We start from the raw sequence: 6,233 nt of genomic DNA on the forward strand, positions 1-6,233 counted from the left end.
GGCTCCCCACATCCCTGTGCTCTTCTATTCGGGAATCGGGCCTGGGGTCCCAGGAACCTGGTGTGGTGTGTTTCACACCTTTCCGCTTGGGCCATCGTGTTTAACCCAAGCACAAGCGTGTGCGTGCGCGTGTGTGTGTTTCCCCTCCGCATCAGGGGCTGATAATTATGGTTGTTACCGTGAGCCAGTTAAGCTGAATGAATCCCTTTACCTCCTGCTTTGAGAGGATTACAAATTAATAACAGCGGCTTACGGCAGGCAGCCTGCGAGCACATATGTTCGCGTCGCTTCCCCAAAGTCACACTCGGGGACAAGAGAGGGGCCGACACCAGAGATTCGCCCCACGAAGTATGTCCGCGAGGATGACCCACGCTGCGATGCCCCCCTCGTGAGGAATCTCGTTTCTCCTTCATGCCCCTAGGCGGGGGCGGGGGGGAGATGATGAAAACCTCAGGTCTGGAGCTGGGTGAGGGCTTGAGATGTGCCCGGCAGCTGGAAGCAGGAAAGAAGCTTTGCAGGAGACCCGATCCCACTCCCCAGCTGCACCATGACCAGGGCTGGTTACAGATTCTGTGGCTCGCTCTATAGTCGCGGGAAGGTGCACGCTGTCCAACGGGTCGCGAAAATCCACGATAAAAAGCCACCGAGTTCATCTTCTGGGACAAAGCAGCCGGTTTCCCTGCTGCTGTAACTCGCCCACTGACCCCTGTCAGCCACAGCAACCCCCCCCCCAGTGTTCCGCTTTAATTAGAGGGGGGGATAATGAAATAGAAGGGAGACAGGGACCGAACTGAATCCGCCTTGACTAGGGGGCGGCTCTGCTGGGCTGCTAGGTTCCATCGCACACAAGTTGCTCACGGTTAGGAAGGCCAAGGGGGTGGGTACATTTGTTCTCAGGGATCAAACGCCCGGGGGGGGCGTCCCTGAGTGAGAGAGGGGGGCACTGCCCTGGGAAAAGCCCCCCAGCCAGGTCTGCTCGGTGCAGACAAACCCCAGCCAGACCTGCTCCCAAAGAACTAGAGCGCGGCTGGCACAGCGCCGGGCCCTGGGGTTAGTTCCAGGCGGCGGGGTGTATTCCAGGGAAAGCTCCCCCTGCTCTGCTCAAATCTAGCTACAATTTATAGTTTGTTCCTAACGGCTAGTGGGCAGGGGGCATTTTCCGGCGGATGTTGCCTTTCCTCACCAAACAGCCAAACAGGAAAGTTCTTTTAAAAGAGAAAGAGGCTGGTTAGGGACTTCTCAGCGTTTGTCCTGATGCCCCAGGAATGCCCCAGCTCTCGGGAAGTGCCTGGCCGCTGGTTTAAAAACTGTTGGGAGAATTTTTGGCCGTTTATTTTTTCCCAAATCGTGAAAAAAAAACACGGAAATCTTGAAACCGTTCACGTGCGGGAAATGAAATTGGACCACAGCAGGTGCGTCAAAACGGGGCGGTCAAATGGCAACTCGGTTAGTTTCTCTTCCAGCTGTTCCAAGGCGGGTTTCGGAATTTGTCAATGGCTAGTAAAAAAGGGCAAGTCACCCTGCCCTGAAGAACTGACCCTGGCTGGTTGGAAGGGTCACACAGGGGTGTTCTGACCACTTCGAAATACTCGATTAAAACGGATCCTTCCCCGCGAAGTTTGGGGTTTGACCGATCTGCACCGGCCGATGCAAAGCGCTTCGCAGCGAGCCCCGTCCCTGAGGTACGAGGCTTTTTGCAGGCTCAGGCAGGAGGGGGCTTGTTTTGCAGGGAGGCGCTTCCACTTTTCCCCAGGTAAAGCTCCGCCGGTGACGTCGCGCCCCGGGAATATGTCAGTGGATAAAACCCTTCCCCGGCCCGTCTCATGCTTTATTAATTATGAAACCAGACACTTGCTTTGTTTGCAGCCTGCTTTTCTGTAGGCAACTTTCCATTTTAAACAGCCCGTCCAGCCTTCCTCTTCGCAGGACTCAAATGTCTCCAAATAACCCCCCCCCCCCACCTGGCTATATAACCTAATAAATAGAGAATATATTTCCCACGGAAAACAGGTTATGGAGTAGACAGGTCCGTTTAGATTTGCAGTGAAAAGAGGCTAATTGGGTGAAAAAATCATGGTCAGAGTTTTTTCCCAGCAGCCAGAGTTAATATTCCCTCGTTGCGAGCTCTGCCCAAGTCCTGCTCCAGCCACATGAATGAGTCCTGAACAGATGCAGCGGGTAACCGCCTGGGTGTGTTGGGGGGATAGGAGAGCGGCAAGGCTAAGGGTGATGCCCAGGCCTAGCCAGGAGAAGGTGTTTCTCCAGCCAGCGGGGAGGCTGGCACAACATTGGTCAGATAAAGGCACAGGGCTGCTGAGAGCCATTAAAGCAAACTGTAAACCTGGCTATGATGAAAACCACTTCAAGAAAGCCAGAGGGTGCAGCAGCAGCCCTAGTTCCAGCACTTCTGTAAAGACAGCCCTAGTGCCATCATTCACTGGTAAACTACAGCTAACAGAAACATAAAGCCAATTGACTTGTATGGTTGCATGCCTTTGTCTGGAGGCAAGGAAGCGCGGGTGGATTTAATCTGGACATCTCCATTGCATTTGTTTGTTGTTGTTTTTTCTTCAAGAAAAATACTAAAACATCAGATTATTTTTTAAAAAATGTAACAAGCTGCTTTTGTGCCTGGGACAATCACAGGTAAATACCAAATCCAGGAAGCCCCCAACCTTAAGGAAGATTCATTTTCCTCCCCTCCCCAGCCCCTTGCAAAAGTCAGTCAGGGTTGCATTGACTTTGACTTCAGCTGTCTCCTCCACTAACAGTCTCAAATGTTTATTACGGCTTTGAGTACTGGGCTGTCAGTCATTAGAGAACACGCTCAGCCGGGCAGGTGCGAGGCTCGCTGCCTTTTCAGCGTGGCTAGAAGATTTAGAGCCAGTGGGTGACTGCGCTGGTGCTGTCAGGTGGAAGGAACCCAATCCTCAGTGGTGGTACAGCATGTCACCATTTACGGAACACAACCTGGACAGCCAAAGTCCATTAGCTGTTGAGTAAATCAGAAGCCAGGTAAGTAAATTAATGGTTAGTAATGAGACAGGTGCGGAGCTGAGCAGAAAAGATGCTTCAAGTCCAGCCGTCACTCATGTGGGTGGAAATGTTTGCTGATTAAATTACTGCCTGGCTCCAAGAGCAGGGAAATAGCTTCACAAGATTGAAATGATCCATGTTCTGTGCTTCTCTTGTGCCCAGGGCAGAAATCAGAGGGCTCCAAGTATGGCCCTTGACATACATTTGGGTGATAAGGCCTCGATCCTGCCCATCTTTGTTCAGCTAACCCTGCAAGGCACACAAGGAGATTGGACCTCATGCACTTATGAAAGGAGGCTGCCTGCTCAAATAAAAGTGAATTTCTACCAACCGGGCATCTATCCAGGGCTCTTAGCTGAGTTTGTGAGTAAAGGCCCAGCATACCTGCTCCTTAACTCTCCAAGGTGCAGGGTAAGAAAACGGGCAAGGTGTGAGCAGAAACAGTGAAGGGGCGGAGGGAAGGAGGAGTTGCATGTGAGGAGCCACACTCATGGCTATTTAATGAAATTGTGGCTGCTTTCCTTGCCCATATCAGTGTCTGATCCTTTCTTGCCCCCAGTGATATCCTGGGGCAGTGGGTCCCAGGGGTTTTTTTTTTTACCAGTAATTTTGGCTTTGGGTTTGGTAACTGCTGCTTTTCTTTTCAAGTCTTGGTTGTAGAAAAGAGATCCGTTTTCCTCCTGAGCACCAGGCAGTCGTTCTGTCTGCACCCTCTGCACGTGCACCTGGTGGAATGCACAGATGTGGCTCTCCAATTTTCTGCCTCAGAGGCAGAAGTTTCTTCAGTCTCTCTCTTTCTCTCTCTGGGCTCCTTTGCACTGGAATTTTGTCCATCCTTTCCGCCTCCCTTCAGCCTGGTTTCTGTCTTCTCAAGAGGCCAGGTGTGGGGCTGATGGAAGTTTCTTATACCCTAAACATTACTTGCTTTGATTACCATTGCACACTAAGCAGAGTTTTAAGCTTTTCACAATGGGTTAGTGACTAAGGCTTTGGAGTGGGAACCAGCCAACATAAGTTCTATTCTCATCTCTGCCACTAACCATGGGCAAGGGTCTTCGCCTCTACTTGCCTTTGTCTGTCTATTTAGTGTGGACGCTCTTCAGGGCAGGGACTCTTTCATTCCATGTATGAATAGTGCCTAGCACAATAGGGCCCTGATCTTGTTCGGGGCCTCTAGGCACTACTGTAATACAACCCCAGCTTTGAGTTAGTCATCATTTTTAGAACCCAGTATACGAACACTTCAAACTGACAAATGCCGGGTAATGCAGATTGGAAGGAAGAGTTAGATTTCATCCCCCATCATGCTCCCCCTCCACCAAGGTTTTTTAAGGTTCCACTGAAGTCCCTCATGTTTTTCTCTTCTTGTCACTTATCCCATTGATTAAGGTCAGGTTGTTGTGTAAGCACCCATCATCTTCATCTATCGGAGGTGGCACTGAGGGTCACCTGCTTACCATTTTCTTGGGTGCAATCCATCCATCTCTTCCTTGGTTTTCCTAAGGGTCTTTTTCCTACCACCCTCACCTGCCCTGCTCTCTTCACCTGGTCCCCTTCATTCATTCTCCCTGTGGGTGTGAAGCAGCAAAGCTGCACTTCCTGGATGCAGTCAGCCACCCCATGGATTTTGACTTCCATCCTAATATTTTCATTTCAAAATCTAGTCACTTTGTGAAATTTCTCTTATGGGGTGAAGACATCTCATCTCAAACACCTCTAGGCATTGGGCAATAGCCTGTAGGTTCATACTTCTCAACATTCTGCATTGTGGGGTGCACCTTTGTTCTATGCAGTGGGGCCTTCAGTGGCATATGCTTCTCATACACAACACCTGAGATGTTATTCCATGCTCTTCCAGTACTCTCCAGTAACTCACACCTGAGTGGACCTATTCCATGACCCAGTCACCAACATACTTGAACTAACAAGCTTTAGTTTCACTTTGTTACTCTGTTTGTTTCCAAACTTATTTGCTGCACTTCCCCTGCCTTAATCTTGTTTCTTTTCATCTTGTTCCCTCCTTGCCCAATGCTCTATTGCAATCTTTGCCCCAAGGGGTTTGTGTTGCAGTGCTACCATCTTGCTAGGTATCACTTTGAGATTTCCTCACCAATATCATATTGAGCTGGATTTTGTTTCCACCTGATATACAGAACCAAATAATTCACACTGTTCTGGAACCATGTATTGGCTGTCATCCATCCGTTGGCAATACAGACAGCTTTCCCTTCCTCATTCATCTGTCTAGGCTGCATGTCCCAAAAGCCATTTCAGATCCCCTTCTGTTTTTGCCTGTGTGCGCATTCACATTACCCAGCACCACCAGCAGTTCTTCAGGGGCTGCTGTGTCTGCCAGGGTTGGTGGAAACACACCTTCTCTTCTTCATTACTTCCTTGTTGAGTGGCATACACTGATATCACAAACATGACACACTCTTTAACTTGGGCTCATACAGACCTCAGCCTGTCATTTAGTCTAAGGCCTGCCAACACAGGCTTCCTCAGCTCTCCTCTCACCATCCCCATGATGCTGTTATGCACCTGCTTGTCACCAATGGAGAAGCATTTGCAATCTAAGCCCAATCCTTAGCTGATATGATAGTGAGGAGCAGTATCAGTGTTGTGTGTGTACAGGAAACCCGATGGACGGGGAAGCAGCAATTTCAGTACCTTTATTCAGCACACTAGATACATTCACTGTTGCTACTTTCATGATATGGTGCTAGTTTGGCTGTGAAGGGCACTGCTTTTCATCCTGCTTTGCTCTGCCTGCTAGTCCCCCTGCCCCTCTCGAGCAGTGGGTCTCAAGCTTTCCAGATGATCTTACTCCTTTCAGGAGTCTGATTTGTCTTGCGTACGCCCAAGTTTCACCTCACTTAAACTACTTGCTTACAAAATCAGATATAAAAACACAGTGTCACAGCGCACTGTTACTGACAAATTGCTTACTTTCTCATTGTCTGTATGAAATTTGTTTGCAGTGACTTCGCCAGTGCTTTTTATGTGGCCTGTTGTAAAATTAGGCAAATATCTAGAGATGAATTGATCTACCCCTTGGAAGAGCTCTGCGTACCCCTGGTTGAGAACCACTGTTCCAGAGGACAGTTCAAAGACCGGCCACCAGAAATCCTACTGGCTCAAGGCTGCCCTGCTCAAGGCAGGTGAACTTCTGGGCTCAGGCTGAAATGCCTCCCACT

Source organism: Gopherus flavomarginatus, chromosome 17 (assembly GCF_025201925.1).
Source record: "Gopherus flavomarginatus isolate rGopFla2 chromosome 17, rGopFla2.mat.asm, whole genome shotgun sequence".
In the NCBI taxonomy this organism is placed as follows: Eukaryota; Metazoa; Chordata; order Testudines; family Testudinidae; genus Gopherus; species Gopherus flavomarginatus.